The 18,341-nt window shown below is 38.4% G+C and overlaps 1 protein-coding gene and 1 pseudogene across 2 annotated transcripts in view; one reads left to right on the top strand and one right to left on the bottom strand.

Moving 5' to 3' along the window:
* Nucleotides 1-18,341, top strand: part of Cftr (CF transmembrane conductance regulator) — a 183,317-nt gene that overhangs the window by 131,869 nt on the left and 33,107 nt on the right. The gene's annotated exons all lie outside the window — the stretch shown is intronic.
* Nucleotides 15,082-15,846, bottom strand: LOC106007815 (E3 ubiquitin-protein ligase RNF13 pseudogene; annotated as a pseudogene).

The raw sequence follows: 18,341 nt of genomic DNA, 5'->3' as shown, positions 1-18,341 counted from the left end.
TTTTTGATACGGTTGTACAGTTGGCCTGGGTACTTCATTATTGACTTCTTATAGGCCTTTTGCAGTACTAATTTGAAAACCATCCATCCATTCTTGAATTTCTAGAAGGTCAAGAAACCTATGTAAAAAATGATCATATAACACTATTATTTCACTTTTTGCTTAAATTTCTTTCTCTGTTCTCTAACAGGTAATGTGTTTTCAAACCACACACATTCACTTAATTATACAACTTGTATAATCAATTCTTATCAGAACAAAAAGCAATATAAAAATATCTCTATGGAAAAAAACCTTTTACTATATGCTACTTGCCTGTTTGTCTTCATATTTTATTGATGCATCTTAATAAATCATTAAAATATAATTTAATATTAATATGACGTATAGTTTGTTTCTTTTCCTTTAACTTTCTAGTTTGATGAGATCTTCTTAACATCTTCATTCTTTTCTTCACTTAGTTCTGGTACAGTGTGCTTTTGGAATTGGGTCGTGTAAATATATGTAAAAATGATTCTGTTGGAAAGTAGTGGGACAGTGCTAAATAAATATCGTCCTTGCATTTATTAGCTCTCTGTTTAACTTCCTACAACTTTGATTTTACGTTTTAAAATTCTTCTGTACTTTACCTGTTTATTTATCTAAAAACATCACTTAACCTTGTACAATTCTCTTTGCTGTATTAATTTTCTTGGTTTATGTAATAGCCACTACACATTGATGTCAAAACTTTTGTTCAGTAGATTTCTCTTCTGCATATCCAATTTCAATGAAAGTTCCCTTAAGGTATTTTCTCTTCTCTAGTTTTTCACCTCGGCATCCTGGGCTTTGTGACATGTGCTTTGACATTCTATCTTTCATCTCATGTTATAAAAGGACCTTACCAAGGACTCATTGTGTTATGATACACTCTGTAAAAAGTATCAACATTTGGATTTGATTTCATTTTTAAAAGTCATGTTCTTTTGTTTGACTATCAAAAGGAATAATCGAGTTTTCATTTCCCTGCCAAACAGCACAAGTGGCCTTTCCTGGGCCTGTGTGCATTTATCTAGTTATTAATTCCCATCATACTGCTGTCACTCACACAGTTGCTAAAGTTATAAAGTAACTTCTGTATTTTCATCTTGGCATATGTTGAGAATAGGAAGAGGAGGTAGACAGAACTATGCCCTCAGATTTTATGTTGATATAATGTTCATACCAAAGATCCTGTGACTTCTGAAGAAAAATTAAGTGTTATCATTTTACTTTAGAGCTGAGTTTAAAATGAAATAAACAAGATATTTTTCTTGATATACACATTTTTTAAGTGGAAGGCTATTCAGCAAAAAGACTTTTAGAGTTGGAAAGAATATTTCATTCACTGTTTCCTCAAAAAAGGCCTAATCAGAAAATGATCAGCCACGAAAACTATATTTTATTATAGCATGCATGAAGAGTAAAACATTGACAGAACTCTGAAGCTATAAAATGACAATATAATTTTTTTTGCAATACTGGGGATGGAACCTAGGGCAACACACATGCTAGATAAGCAGTCTACCAGGGAGCTATATTCTTAGCTCTTTTTAAAGTTTTTTACTTTGAGACAGTGTTGCTAAATTCCCAGGCTGGATCTCAAACTTGTGATCCACCTGCCTCAGGATCCTGAGTAGCTAGGATTATAGCTATGCAACACCTCACTGTGTGTAATGTGGCTTTTCTTTTACCTCCCACCTGTTACTTATACCCAGGTGCCTAGATTTCTTTGGCTTTCAATTAGTCAAGATAGTTTTGTATGGTAACACTTACCAGCTATCTCAAGATACTTTGTATTTATGATCATACATCTCAAATATTAGCATTCAAAACTCCAACAACCCTTTTATTATGTTGTCCTGCTAAGTTCTATATTCTCTCAAATAGCTCTTTCACATCCTCTTGTCTGCTGTTAAGTGCTCCAGTACTTCCATCCTCTGCACTTTTCAATCAGTGGCTTTGGCTACCTGCCACATAGAAATAAGTAGGTGCAACCAGAGAGAATTCCCTCACTCCTCCCCACCAGATGCACATGTCACACACCTCTACTCAAACATCCCCCTCCTCCTCTATGTCCTTGCTCCTGTACAGGCCAATAATAGGCAGTTGGCCTCTTTATGAGAACTTTTTCTCTAGCATAAAAATATTCTCCAGTTCCCATCCCATTTCTTTTACCTATTTAAAGCAAAACTTCCTGAGAGTGCCTCTCTCCATTTCCTTCTCCCATTCTTCCCACAGCCTGCTTATGAATTTCATTTCCATCACCCATTTGCCTCATAACCAACATCTTGCCAAAGCCAATATCCTTGCAGGATTTGCCATGGACCAATGCTGAGGCTACTTACACCTCAGTTGCCTGCTGCCTCCTGGTTCTTCTTTAGTCCTCTTTGCTGGTTCCTCTCCTCTTACAGGTTTTTAAACATCAGCTAGACTCCATTCTTTTAGCTGTTATTATATGGCCCTATGCTTCAGAAACCATCTCTTGATGAATCATAAATTCCTAACTTTAGTGTAGACTTCTCTCCTGATCTCTAAAATACATTGAACTACCATTTGACACCTCCATATTCATAAAACACAGTAATAGAGTATCTTCCAGGAGACTTGACATTTTAGGACATATGTTCTTGTATAATAGCACCTCAAAATATATCCAGTATTGTAAGAGGCCATTATAATGAGACAGAGCTCCTACCTTACCTACTATTTTGTCTGGAAGGTTAAATAAATAAATGAAGAGCCAAAAAGAGTAAAAATGATGATGTTTCAAGATTAGCAACATTAGGCAATCTAGTGACTAACAAATTGCTCAAAACTCTTAGTTACCTTGCTTGAATGAGGCAGTTGACAATTCATGTCTTTTTCAGGACTGTCTACTACAGAGTGAACACAACTGAAATAGTCTCAGCAAGTGAATATTATCTTGCTTCTTTATTTTCCAAGTGAAGCAGTAGGTGACCATCTCAATTTCCAGCAGATGTCTGCCCCATTGAACTGTGTGTCTAATAAGGCAAGAGGAAGGAAGGCTTTGGGATGAGAGAGGACAATGAACCCCGAAGGGTGCACATTTAGATTCCCATTACTGAGGCTCCAGAAGGTTTTTGCTGCATGGTTGATGTAACCTGAGAAGAGTTTTCTGTCAATAGAAACTCCTATTTTTCCTTTGTTCTTTCATTGCCTGTGTTTATTTTGGGTTCCAGTAAAGATCAAGTGACTGATTGTTCAATGACCAACATGAAACCTACTGGGAGGAGAAAAGGGAAATCTGACTTTCTTTTTCATGGATCCTGATGCTTAACGCTCTTGCACTAAAAGGAGTTTCTATTATAAGCATCTAAAAGAATTTATTTCTCTTTTTTGCCCCCTTTCATGGTCTCTTAATCATGTTTCTATGTTTTTACTGATACAGAAAATTATATAGGACCTCTAAATGATAGAGGGGAAATATTATAACTCTTAACTTGTTAGATATCTGACATGCTGAATTTGTATTCCCCAAAGTCAAAGAATGAATTCTCAGGAACAATGGAGGTTAAAAGTATTACAAATTTTTTGAGGGGGAAAGTTACAGCTCCTGAGAGGCAGGAGGGGACCCAAAAGTTAGATGCTGAGGACTTCTCCGGGGAAGTTTTAGAGGACAATCACGTGGGTACAATGTGGGTTACAGGTATGATCAACCAATAAGATTATAAATATAGTCGCTTAGATAACATTGATCCAATGGGGAGCAAGTCACATACCAAGTGTACATGGAAGAAACAAAGACCTTTTTAGGGAGGGATGAATCTGAGGGTCTTGGTCACCTACCAAGGTGACTGATATCTATCTAGACTTCATCAGACCAGGTGTTACTATTTACCTTAGGCCTGGTCATTTTTTCTTTATCTTGAGGCCTGGCCTCCAACAGATAATGCTTCTGGCCACAGTTGTAATGTGTTTTTACCTTTATCCTGACTCTCTCAAGGGTCCAGCCCTGGCTGGCTGCCTATATTTTTGCCTAGCTTAGCTGTCTATAATATTCTCCCTCTGAAGAGGTACCCCTAACTACAGTGAGGGGCCAAAGGGTGATGATCATTCTGGCTACTTTAGGCTGAAGGAAGTTGTAGTTGTGATTGGGAGTAAGAGACTCTCTAGAGGGTCTATATCTAAAGGTCTTTGATAGACATCAGGCATTCTCACCTTGGGTAGGCATATAACTTTAAGTCTAGAGGCCAAAGAAACAGTATGCATGGGTCAAATAATAAAATCAACAAGACTATTATGAATATAAACAACAAATGTTTTCATCAGGAAGAGCCAGTAATAGCCTCCTACAAAGAGGAAAAGAAAGTCTAGGGGATTTTAGAATCTGACATGGCCTTAACCTGCCATTTAATATCTTGAACAGCCAGGGAGGTATCAGCAGAAGCATCAGGAATGTACAGAGACCATTTAGCTTTTACAGTTTTACAAGTACCCCCTTGTGCTGCTGTTAGAATGCCTAATACCATCTGATTCTGGGGGATGGCTTGTCTCATTGATTTTACTTTTCATTTAGGAAAGAGATCCCAGTCAAGGTATCATCTAAGGCCTGTTGAGTATAGTTAGTCAAGGTCTCAATGTGTTGTATGACATCCTCTAAATCCTAGGGAAAGGACAAAAATAGAAGCCAAATGATCATACCAATGAAGCACACTTCTAGACCATCACTGTTGTATACGGGTAAGTTTGTAGGTTTGTTGATAATTTTGACACTCCTATCTTGTAACCACACAAATCCCAGCGTATATCTCCCTATCCATCCAGAGGGCATCTGGGGGCACAAATTGGTTCCACAGCACCAATGAGTGCCATTGGGGGCTTCCCATCTAATTCCAGGGTGAGTAAACCAGTCTGTTGTAAACCAGTCTTTTAACTATAAAGTTATGATGTGTATATACTGAAGGGTGACTGTCCCAAATATTTAATAGAGTTAGGCCAATGGGAATAAGAGTGATGTGATTGTTCTCAACATAAGGGGGACTTTTTATTAAGTTGCTTTATAGTTGAAGTTAACCACATATAATTGTCCCATATCTGAAAGTAGTCATCTTTATAACTGTGATTGTTGGCTCTCATGATAGACTGTTGTTCTTACTTAACAAGCGTTTTATTAGTGTCTGTAGAGAGGCTTTAGTGGCATTTTTAGAAAAAAATTTAATATGTCAGGATCATTAAGGATATAGTTTGTAGGCTACTCAGTTACCTTGTAACAGGGGGATAAACTATGAATCACTGAACTGTTTCATATCTCATCAATGTAGCCTTGTAGCTTATTTTGTTCATCTCCTTGAAGTGGGGATATCCACCAAGGAAGTCCTGATGTACCTGACAAGGGGAGCAGGCCACATATCCAGCAAGATGTTTATTGTAACAATTCTGTATATTTCCATGCCCAGACTAGAAAGGAATTGTACTCTTCTTTAAGTGGTAAAATAATTAGTAAAAGGGCTAAGAGTAACATATTAGATCACTTATCAGAACCCTTTGTTTTCTTTTTGAACAAGAATTTTAAGTCTTCTATGGGCTCACAGGAGTAATCAGAGGGTTGTTCACTCTCAGCAACAACATCTGGTTCCCAGGGGTTGAGTCAGGCATGATGTATCCAGAGTCCAGGCTGCTACTTTGATGGAGTTGATAGGATCACAGTGTATGGTCCTTCCCAAGTTGGTCTTAGGGAAGGGGATAATGAGGAAAGAGACTTTACCAATACTAAATCTCTAGGTTAAAAGATAGGATTTTTCTGAGCTTCTGAAATTTAGCCAGTGAGGTGACATCTTTCTGTAAGGCATCGTTTTTCTTTCGAAGAGAAAATCATCAGTGAGAAAAGGGCATCTATAAAGCATTTCAAATGGACTGAGGCCCAGAATTTTAGGTGCATTTCTTATTTTGATAAGAGCCAAAGGTATTAAGTGAGGCCACTGTAGGGGAGTTTCTCGAGTCATTTTGTGAAGATGTCTCTTTAGTGTTTTGTTTGTTTGTTTATTTATTTATTTATTTTTACTTTTCTTTATGATTGTGGCTTCCATGTAAAGTGAAGATGATAGAGAAAGCCCAGTGACTGAGAGACACCCTGTGTGACTGTTGCTTTAAAAGAAGGCCCATTATCACTCTGTGAGCTCTTAGGAAGTCCAGATCTGGGAATGACTTTTGTGACCAAAACCTTTATCACCTTTTGTGCTTTTTCTGTTTTAAAAGGAAAGGCCTCAACCCAGTTTGTGAAAGTATTTACCCAGGTATTGGTGTCCCTTACTCTTTGGCATATGAGTAAAATCAGTTGCCCATCTTCTCCAGGGTATTTACCATGTCTCTGTGTACCTGGAGTGGTTATAGTTGGTTAAGGAAATTGTTCTTCTGGCAAAGCTTACATGTCTTAACTATCTTTTGTGTTGTCTGAGAAAGTCCCTTTCTTATGAATACCTTTGAGGCTATCTTTGAGGTAGGCCTTGTCTCTCCCCAAGTGAAAGGTTTAATGTAAAGACTTAAATAATTTTTCATTTATTAGCACAGGAAGGAACAATTTATCATCAACTGACTATAACCATACTGATGGAAGGAACTGGCACCCATGGGAGAGAACACATTTGCTTTCTGACTGAGAATATTTGGGTTGAGTATGATTAAGCCACTCTTCCCAGATCAGAAGGGCCTGAAGGAGGGTGGCCCTCAAGCACATTCTTTTGCTGCTGAGTTAGCCAGTTGGTTACCTTGAGATACTTTGTCAACTCCTTTTTGGTGTCTTCTATAGTGAATTACTGTCACTTTTGAGGGCATATAGACAGATAGTAAAAGTTCACCTATCTCTCTATGATATTTTATGGGAGAACCGTTGGCAATCAGATAATTTCTTTCTATATAGCTGTGTGAGCAAGCAGTACTAGGAAAGCGTACTTTGAATCAGTATAAATATTGACTTTTTGTCCTTTATTGAGTTATAAAGCCCTGGTCAGAACTCTTAGTTCTACCAGTTGGGCACTAGTCCCAGGGTTAAGTGAGGACTTTTAAGTGTCTGATGTAGAGTCACTACTGTATACCCTACCTTTTTTGTCTCAATCTCCATGAAGGAACTGCCATCACAGAAGAGGGTCAAGTCAGGGTTAGTAAGGAGTGTGTCTAACAAGTCTTTTCTAGCCATGTATGTATGGAGAATTACTCGTTTGCAGTCATGTCTTTCAGTCTCAATTTCCTCCTTCTCTAGTAGAAAGGTGTCAGGGTTTAAAGAGGAATATGTCTTTATTTGAATGGCTGGTCCTTCTGAAAGTACATCCTGGTATTTAAGAAGTCATTTGTCTGATAGCCATAGGCTCCCTTTTGAAGAAAGATGTCCTGCCACATTGTGAGGCTTATGTACAGTGAAATCTTTGCCTGAAGTCAGCTTGGATGCCTCCAGCACTAGCAGAGCCATAGCAGCTACAGTTCTAAGGCACGCAAGCCATCCCTTTGTTATAAGATCTAATTCATGACTCAGATACCGTACAGGCTGTTGAGCAGGTCCTCAATTCTGCGTAAGCATTCTTAAAGCCATGTCCCACCTTTTATCAATATACAGATTGAACTGGTGTCCTGTCCATAGGCTCAGTGTTGGTGCATTTAGAAGCACTTATTTAAGCTTTTGGAATGCAGTTTGGGAATCAGATTTCCAGGTTAAAATATGAGTATCTGCCTTTTGGGCTTCTTGAAAGACAATAAAAAATTTGTGTAATCTCACTATACCCTGTCATCTAAAGGTGACAAAAGCCTGTAATTTCTATGAATACCCTTAGCTGTTTTTGGTTCTTGGGTTGCAGGAAGGAAAGCATTGATTTAATCTTTTTTCCCCCTAGCCTTTGGATTCCCTTAGATATGATGGCCCAAGTATTTTACCTCAAGGCTGTAAAGCTGTGCCTTAGACCTAGAGACCATATAACATCTGTATGCTAGGAAATTTATCAGAGCATGGGTTCCTTGGCTAGAGTTCTTTTGAGGGAACACATAACAGTATATTATTTATATATTGTAAGACTGTGACTTGGGGAAATTTAAAACATGCCAAGATGTCCAATAAGATAAGGACTGTGTCTGAACCTTTGAGGAAACACAGTCTAATAAGTCAGTTGAGAGGCCTGGTCAGGAGAATTTTCAAAGGTAAAAAGAAACTGGGAATCCTTATGTAAAGGAATATAAAAGAAGACCTCTTTTAAATCTAACACTGAAACCCAACCAGCATTTTCTGGGATCTGAGAAAGGAGAATATATGGGTTAGGTACCACTGGATGAATTGGCATTATTGCCTCATTTATCAATTTAAGGTTCTGTACCAAACTCCATTCTCCATTGGGTTTTTGAACTCCTAAGATCAGAGTGTTGCATGGACTATTACAGACTTTTAAACCTTGTGCTCTTATGTTATCAATTATAGGCAATAATCCTGTCTTAACTTCAGGCCTCAAAGGGTATTGTTTTTTGTGAGGAAATACAGTAGGATCTTTGAGATGTATTTGTAACACAGTACCTCTTATTGCTCTACCTATTTTACCTTTAGTTGTTCATACTTCAGGATTTATTTTTGTCTCTATGAAGGGGAGGCAGCATACCAGACCTGGGTGCATGTATATTACAGCATTCAAGCAAGATAAGATATCTCTCCCCAGGAGGGGAACTGGACTTTCAGGCATAATTAAAAAGGAAAGAGTGAAAAGAAAGTCATCTCAGTCAGAGCCTAAGGGTTGTGAGAAATAGTGAGTTACCTTCTCTGTAGTGACTCCTTTTACTAAGGTATGATGACTGGAAGGAAGACCAACATTGAAAAGGAGGACTGAGAGGCTTGTGCCAGTGTCCAGCAATAGGCTTGTTTCTTTTCCCTCTCTAGTTATGATTACCTGGGCCCATTAGTAGACATGACAGTCCAGCCAGAGGGAAAAGGCAGAGAGTGCTCCAAGGCCCTTCAGTCTTGTTGGACCATCTGGTAAAATGGGTCTGAACTCTGGGGCCTTCACCTCAGGGGGCAGTACGACTTCCAGTGGTCATCTTTGCAATCAGGGCATGGCTCAGAGGGCTTTTTTTTTGTGATGGTTCTTATCATGTTCCCTCTTAAGATGGCTTGGTTTGCTACAGTGGTAGCAGGTGGGTTCAGTCATCAATCTCTTCTTGGAGCCCTGAAAATCAGACTTATGGTCTATTTATCTTAAGGGTGCAACTAAGGCAGCCATTTTGTTTTGGTCCCTTTGTTTTCTCCCTTTGGCTTCTTTCTGGTCTTGATTATAAAATACTGAGGAGGCAATTCTCGTTAAAGAATCAAGTGAGCTATCTGGACCAAAAGCCATCTTTGGAACTGACTGGGTAATAAATTTGTCTTTAAGAATAATCTGTCCTATAAAATCAGGAGCTAGGGATATATGTTTTATCAGTGCCTCTTGTAAATGACTTGAGAAGGTAGAGGGGTTCTCATCTTTCTCCTGTTGAATAGTTGACAATGTAAAATAATCGCAGGCCTTAGTTCTTGTCCTCTTTAGACCTTTAAGAATACATGTCTGGAAATGTCTTGTATTCCAATCTCCTGTCTGGTTGGTAGGCTAGTAGGCATCTTGGATAGGGACTGCTTGGCCTCCAGTGGGAACCAGCTGTTATCCTGGCTGCCTGTCTTCTAAAATTAGCAATATGTTATTCATTCCCAAATACAATGGCAGCTTGTAATGCTGATTGTCTCTCATTAGAAGTCAATGTTTGATTTAAAAATAACATTCTATCTTTTTAGCCAAGTTTATAGAACTGAGTAAGTCCTCTGAAGACCTCAATATGCTTATCAGGGTCATCTGAGAACTTCCCTAGATCTTGTTTGATTCACTTTAGGTCACTGAAGGAAAAGGATACATGGACATAAGTATGTCTGAATTCATCATTTACTTCTTGAAAGGGGTATTGTCTTTGAGGTGCTTGAACAAAAACAGCTATGGGTGGATATAGCCAAATGGAGGCTTTCATTATGTCTGTCTTAGAATCTTCATCCTTAGACTGCACAGGGTAAGGGGGAGAGACCTCAGACTCCAAATGGCAAGTAGGGAAAAACTCAGGCTCAGTAAGAGTGGACGAGGCTTTGATCAAGGTTGCCTTGGAAACCTTGTCCTTGGGTTCCAAAGGGCAAGGGTGGGGAATCTCAGGCTTAGTGATACTGGATGCCTTAAGGGCCAGAGGTGTCTGGTTTTTGGGAGGCTTACATTTACATTCTGAACACAAGTAAGGATTATTTCTTAATGCAAAGAAAGTCTGAACATCAGATAATTTTGACCATTTTCCCTCTTTCTTACAGTATGATTCTAGTTGTGAAATAGTATTATATTCAGTGCTTCTCTCTGGATTCCATTTTGGCTCTAGGGGTTAGGCAGGCTATGCACAGTTGCAGAAAAATGTTAAATATTTCTCAATATGTGAGGGTCAAACATTTTCTAATGTTTACGAACACATTTCAAAGGAGTAAGAGATTTTGACATTGAGTCATCCATCTGAAAATATAAGAGAAAGAATTGGCATCCATTTAATTTTTACTTGATTTTCATATCCTCAAGGCATCTCCTAAGGTGCCTGACACCAGAGCAGGTGGCTGCCATCTGGAGAGTAGAAGATAGGTTGGTTCAGACTAACCACTCTTACCCCCTCACAACCCTATCTTCCCGGAACATTCACACTCTTAATTCTACCAGGTGTTTCTAAAGGTGCAAGCTACAATTGGTTTCAGCCATAAGTCATGTTTAAAGAAGGAAGCATTGCTAAAAAAACCCCAAACAACAAGAGGTCTAAACCACTGCTTTCTAAATCTTTGAAATAGAATAAGGGCAAATTGAAAGCTATTGGAGCACCTCTCAGCCTGCAAATAAATCCACCTCTAGAGATAGATAGAGTCAAGTTATCTACCTAATCACCTAGGCAATCTTCTTTAGCAGCAAGACAAGGCTAAGTTTTACTCAAAATCTACCCTAAATTTTTTATGTCTCTGAAGCTCACAAGTTAAACTTATACCCATTGCCTAGCAACTACAATTTACATGTTAGTAAAGGCACATTTATCAGTTTCCTACATGCACATGAAAGAAGAGAAAGGCTGACTAAAATCTCTTCTATTCTAGTTAGCATATACAAGGCACAAGTGTAAATCGCTACCGGATAGCTGTTTTCTTCTGTGAAAGGCAAACAGTTGTTGCAAGCTCTCTCAGCCTGACTTCTGGAGAAAGGGATTAATTAACTACAATGTGGTTTAGATGATCAAGGAATTCTAAAGTTAACTCTCAGTGAGTTGGAGAAAATTCAGGGGGCTTTTCTAAGTTGCTAGCAGAGAGAGAAAAGTCCAAACTTGTAGCTCAACTCTTAATAGAGACTTAAGGGGGAGCTCTGGTCACTCCAGGTTAGAGGATACCAGAAGATCACTGAAAGAGTTACCTCTCACCAAACTGAGGAGTTAAGGTAGGGGCAATAGATATGTCGAGATTTTTCTGCTGGTTACCCAATTGGGCTGCTGGGACCCAGATTCCACTGAGGAACTTCTGGGTATCCACCAGAGAGTAGTCTTGGCCATGACCCCTCAGTTGTCCTCTTAGCTTTCACTTGGTCCATGCAACCAGAGATTTTTCTCAAGGAACAATGAAGGTTAAAAGTACAAAATATTTATTGAAGGGGAAATATATAGCTCCTGAGAGGCAGAAGTGGACCCAAAAGTGAGATGCTGGTCAACCAATAAGATTTATAAATATAGTCACTTAAGTAACATTGATCCAGTGGTGAAGCAAGTGTATATGGAAGGAACAAAAAACTTTTCAGAAAGGGATGAGTCTGAGGGTCTTGGTCATCCACTGAGGTGACTGATGTCTGTCTAGACTTTCTTAGACAAGGTATTACCACTTATCTTAGGCCTCATCATTTGTCTCTATCTTGAGGCCTAGCCTCCAACAAATGTGCCTCTGGCCACAGTTGTAATGTGTTTTGACCTTTATCCTCTCTCAAGGGCCCAGTCCTGTCTGACTGCCTATAATATTTTGGCCTAGCTTAGTTGTCTATAATATTATGAGTCTCTATGGTACATTTCCTCTCATGACCTCCATCTCTTTCCATCCAGCCATTCTCTCTCCATTGTCAAGAGTGTCTTTGGTGAGAAAAGCCTGGCATTCCACCCTGACCTTGTCACTAAAAGGTTGCATGACTTTAGGCAAGTCATAGCTACCACCACTCAGGGCCTCATTTTTCTCATCTGTTAAATGAAACAGTTTGATTAAGAATTTAATAAGGTTTCTGCCAGATCTGACATTGTTTCTCTTCTGGACTCTTTTTGCATGAAAGACTTCAGTGCTTGATTAGCATATGTGTAAGCATTATTCCAAATCCTTTATAAGAATTACATTCCTGCCCCTATTCCTGAATGCTGAAGTCCACTAGTCGAGTTACCCACTACTGCAATTATCAGAGTTCATCAAAGAACTCCTCTTAGTGATATGTGTTACCAGCACCAAGAAAGAGAAATAAAACATTGTTTTGACATTCTAGTCTTGAATTAGTATGAGACTCCAGACATTGCTGTAATGTAAAAAAAAAAAATGTTAGGAGAGTTCTAAAAATTTATCATGTTTGTGCTAGTGACTTTAACTTCCTGGGTTTAGATTTTCTCATTTGTATAAATGAAGAAATAGCTTAGATCACAGGTTCTCATTCCTGGAGTCACATGAAGAGCCATTATAAAAATAAGATTGGGCTAAGGATGTGGCTCAGTGGCACTGCACCTGCCTGGCAAGTGCAAGGTCCTGAGTTCGATCCCCAGTACCAGAAAAAAACAAAAGATTATGCTAGGTTTACTAAGATCAATGAAATCTGTTCTTTTGGTGGAGGCAGGGTGACCTGGCATAGTGTGTGTATGTGTACTTGGGACCTTGTGCTTCTGAGGCAGGCAGTGGCACCACTGAGGTAAATCCCTGGCCCATAATGTTTATATTTTTACAAGTGCTGGAAGTGATTCTAAGGTGCATTCCAAGCTTGTGAAGCACTGATTAGGTACTCTTGAAGATTCATCTGAACTTTGATTTTTCTGTAGGTTATTGCAGGAGGTTCAGCAAACTTTTTAAAATTAAGGGTGAAATAGTTAACATTTGCAGTTTTGTGAGCTACTAGGTCTCATGGCTGGTGTTCAGTCTTTGTAGATCAAAACAGCCATAGACTATAGGTAAAGAAATGGATGTGGCTAGATGCAGTACCATGGGCCATAGTTCTGCTGACTCTTAATCTATTGGATATAATTTACTTTTAGAATGAAGGACTACCAACAAATCATCTTGTTCCTATGCCAGTGATACCTACATAAATACCCACAAGACATGTAAAGGATAATGCTTAATGACAGACTACATTGGGAAGCCACAATATTTGAAAGTTAATATGCTTAGAGAAAAACTTTACTAAAATAGTAAAAACATGGTAAAACTTTTTGGTTTCTTCTTTTTAGGCTTCTCTTCTTGAGATTTCTTTTGAAATTTTTTTTTTTAAATGGAAAATTTTCTGTGGGCCTTGGATCTGAGAAGGATTTGGTGTCACTCGAACGCCACTCAGTGCCAAGCCTGAGCTGGAATGGCCCACGCTTATGCTGCTAGGTGGGAAAGTGACCACAGACTGCAGCAAGTGCAATGTGACCACCGTGGTGATCGTGTCTGTGTGGCTCATGCCTTTGAAGTTGCCTTCTTGTGTCCCAGCTGGCGGGACCCAGTGAGGTGGATCAGTGGGGTGGCTTAGTAAGGCTGCTTGGCCACCTCGTGGCCAGGCTTAGTCTCAATGGAACCAAGTGCCACTGCCTTCGAAACCATTAGTCTTGTTCCCTAGATGCTCTTGTCAAGTGTGTAGTTTGGTTCTCTGTGAAGTATTTTGTACCTTTCCTTTGGCAAAACATATGATTGGTTTATAAGCATTTTTATATTTCCTTCCTCAAAATAAACATGGCTTCTGTATTTCTGCTGCCAGTTAGGGTGATGAAGACAGAGGGCACTGAAGGGCTTGCTTTGGAGCACTTGTAATCTGTCATGCAAGGGTCAATAAAGCTCTCAGAAAATGGTTCTTCCTGGAAAAAAAAAGTGGAAAATTTTTATTAACATTCAAACTCCCCTCATACAAGGCCATATAAAAATTCTTAGTTTGATTATGCATTTCTATAATTTATACATAGTTAAAATGGTATATAATTTAGCTTTTCATAATACATCATTTCAATACATTAATTCTGTTAAACACAAGCACTTATTTTCAAATCCAATACTTGAACAGTTTCTCTGTACATAGGTTAGCAGGGCTGATTAGCATAAGATGCTCCTTATTAAGAGGTATATGATCTGAGTATTAACAGTTGCTGAAGTTTGGTATTTTTATGCAGCATTTCTTTTTGCTTTGATCACAAAACAAAACCCTTAAGGATACTGAAATCTGATAAGTCCAAAGACATTACCTGTTGAATCATATTCATACTTAACACTATAGTACTAAAACCCTTTGAAATCTGTACTAGTTACAGATCTTTCATATCAGGATAAGACTGTTTGGGAAGAGAAATGAAGACAGAGTTTTCTATGTAGTGCTGATAGGAGGAGAAATGGTAAAATATCTTGTTGCTTCTCACTAATGAAGGCAACTTGGGGAAATACCAGAGCGTATTCCAACTCATTTTTAGGTGACTATAGGGAGGTGAGGGCATTGGCTTTAGATCATGCTAGATGGCCACAGCACTGATTTCATGTGGAAAACAACAAAACATTTGCATACTGTAATCTAAGTCTTAATCGTGAGCTATATGGAGATTTTAAAAAAATGTTTTGGCTATATTTCATCCTTGATGCCTGAGTTACAGCATCAATCTCTTATTACTTATTAGTAGATGAAGTATAGTCCTGCAGATAAGTACCAGATAAAAGCCTGTTTTCATAATCTGATTAAATTAGAACACTAAAAAATAAGTATTTCTACAGAAATCTCTAAAAGGAGCAAAAAAATCAAGTTATAACCCTAAATAAATGTTTTAAAGGGAAATAAACCTGGCACCTTCTGAAAGTCACATGGTACTTGCCATGCTGCAGTCCCGCTTGCCATTAGGCTGCAACTGAAGCACAACACTGTGTTCATTCACTTCATTTTCTACCTCACTCCTGTCAGTATCTTCATTGTCATTGTCCTCAAAGTCTGAAGATTCTGTCATGTTCTCATGTGAGTGGGACTCTGACAAAGCTCCAAACGACTGGGCACTGACAGAGGCTAAAGGTCTAAGCAAAGGTGTGTGTTCTGACACTTCATTTTCTTCTTGACTACTGTCTGTGTCAGAGTCAGAATCACCTTGAGAAGGGACAACTTTCTGCTTGCAGACTGGACAGGTTTTCTTGGTTTTAGTAAGCCAGGGGTCTACACACTTGCAGTGATAAGCATGGGAACAGGGAAGGATTCTGAGTTTGTCTCCATCTTTATATTCATCCAAACAATGGCACACACATCGTACTCATCTCCTTTCTTAAATTTATGTACTGGGAGTTTCTTAAGTTGATCTTTACCAAGTCTATTTTTTCTAGCTCTGTGTCTGTCCTGGACAAATTTTGTGATCATAAAAATGACTATTAGGATAAGACAGATGCCCACTATAGTGAGGAAGGGGATTAGATAGTATTCCAGAGGAAAATTAAATTCTGGAACTAAGATAATGTGGCCCCCTTTTTCATATGTGAATTCATCTTTCAGGGAATTAGCTGATGATTCACCAATAAAGACAGATGGAATGTCAATTTTCTTTAACACATCAGCTGTACTTACTGTCGTTGGATCCCATACTAATGAGTGAAATATTTTTAATGGATATTGCACAGACCCAATTGTATTCAAGTACTTGTTGATAGTCTGTCACATGCCATTAAAGAATGATAACACATGAGAGAGTACAAACAAATTCTAGTGTTAATAGTGGATTTAGTGAGTGATGTCAGACCTTTTATATACAAGGGTAAATTTGATTCTTTCTTTGCCTGTTGGCACACTTACTACCATGTTTACTAAGGTTCTTATTAAAAATAGGCACTGACCTATTTGAAAGCTCTGTGTTTTCTTGGGGTATGCCTTTTGTCACTAGTTGCAGCATATTTCTCATGTCATGGTCACTATATGTATTGCTCTAATAGTCAGAAAAAGTGACATTGACTTGCCATGTAATTTGCCACAGATTGGAGCATTCATTCATGTTGAAAGTAAGTTATATTAATCTACTGAAGAGCTTGAGTTTGTTGTATAAGTAACTCATTTATGGTATTAATTTATACCAACATGGTACTTCTCTGACTTTTAATGTGCTCTAGGAGCATAAGTAGTAGAAAAAGAAAGACAGTGCAGAATTTCAAGAATATATTTTGGACAAAACGATTCTTTTGATACCTATTACCTTTTAAGTGTATGTGCATGGCCTAAAGATTATGCTATTGGCATTAATCTGGCCTTGAGTGTCAGATCTGTGTTACTGAGTGTTGAAAAGCATGTAGCTTAGACCTACCTGGAAGGATTTATAATTTAAAGTACTTTAATCTCTCCTTTTATGTACTTTATAGTCTGAAAATTTCTCCTGTAAAATGTGTGATGTTTCTCACTTTGTGCACTTTCCCAGATGATCACATTTGTTTCTTGCAATCTTTCTATAAGCAGTTATGGAGTCTCTACAGCATTGCCAGAGAAATTTGAGACATATAAAGTCATTCTTCTGTTATCTTGGCTTTTGAGGTATTATGGCATATTTAAGTGTTGCATAGTGTTGATGTCCTGGCTTCTAAACAACCAAACGATGGAAGGAAATATAGAAAATATGTCTGTGAGGGAGTATAGATTCATGAAAAGGCTTTGACACATTCTTTTTTATCTTTGTCAACAAAGAGTGGAGAATCTGGAATACTTTTCTTTTTGACGGAAATGCATGCCTTATAAAGTAAGGTTGAGATGAGGCTGTGGATCTATCTTTTTGTTAAGACTACCATCTTCTCAAAAGAATTTGTTATCCTGATGCTTGTATTAGGAACTAGAGATTCTTATAAAGATAATGAGATTCAGTTTTAAGGATTAATTCCTTCTCAAAATGTTCAAGGTAATTTTTGAATCCTAATAAAATTAAATAATAAACCCAAAAATTCAAGAGATGATTTCAAGCAAAAATTTCACCTTATTTTGACTGCATTCCAATTGTATAGAATTGTGTAGAATTTTCATAAATTGTGTCAAGTTTTTCACTCTACAAATGAAGAATAGGCTCAATGTTTCAGTGCCTTGGTCAATCTTTTACCTCTTAAAGTCTAAGAAAGATGCTACTACAATAAGACATTTCCTGTCAGAGGGACAACTTGCTCCCTAGGCGGGCTGTCCCCAGGGTACCTCCTCAGGGATTCTCTTCTTTGCACTGGAAGCAGCAGTGTGAAGTCAAGGAGTTGGTCAGTCTAGAGCAGTGATGGTGATCCTTTCAGAGACCAAGTGCCCATACAGCAACCCAAAAGCCTCTTATTTACTGCCAAGTGCTAACACTGTGATTAAACCTGCATATCCAATGCTTAGCTGCTCGGGCAATGCTGGGGTGATTTGGCTCAAGTGCCAACAGAGATGGCTCTGCCTACCTGCTGTGGTAAGCATGCCATAGGTTTGCCACCACTGGCCTAGAGTCATTTGGATAATTTCCAATTCTGAATTTCCATCTAGCACAGTCTAGGTGGCTGAGCAATGACACAGTAGTTTTTATGTGCACATCACATGAAAATACGGACATTCTAAAAAGAAATCAAGTGAGGTTAGAAAGATCAGTGGGAACAAATAAAAATAGTTAGGTATGTTGTAACCTTCATCTGATCCAAACAGCAGTGTATACTTTGAGGCTGAGAATTCTAGGATAAAATTACAGCCTGGACCATGTGTACTACTATCTTCACAGCACTGCCATTCTCAAAGCCCAGATACTGCCTGCTACATAGGACATGGAACAGTGAAGCCATTCAAGTCAACAAGGATTGATTAAGTGGCTGCATGGTACTAAAAGTAGATAGAGAGGAATGCTTTAAGCATTCCATTGTTTGAATACAAGGAATGCTTTGAACAAATTACTGTAATAGGCAAAATGGGTTTATCATAAAGCCCATGAGACATAAGCTTCAGGTCCTCTTACTTGCATGAATGCCTCTGAAAGTCTTACACCTAAATTTACATGTATAATGTAGACTCTTTTTCTTAAGAAGAATCCCCTAAATTACCTAAGCTTTAGGCACCACAAAGCCTGAATAAATTTCTGGTGGCAGCTACAAATCTTTG

Source organism: Heterocephalus glaber, unplaced genomic scaffold (assembly GCF_053883595.1).
Source record: "Heterocephalus glaber isolate CG9 unplaced genomic scaffold, H.glaber_assembly_v1.0 deba00000546, whole genome shotgun sequence".
In the NCBI taxonomy this organism is placed as follows: Eukaryota; Metazoa; Chordata; class Mammalia; order Rodentia; family Bathyergidae; genus Heterocephalus; species Heterocephalus glaber.
Note: the sequence above shows the minus strand (reverse complement) of the source record. Positions and strands in the feature narration are given on the sequence as shown.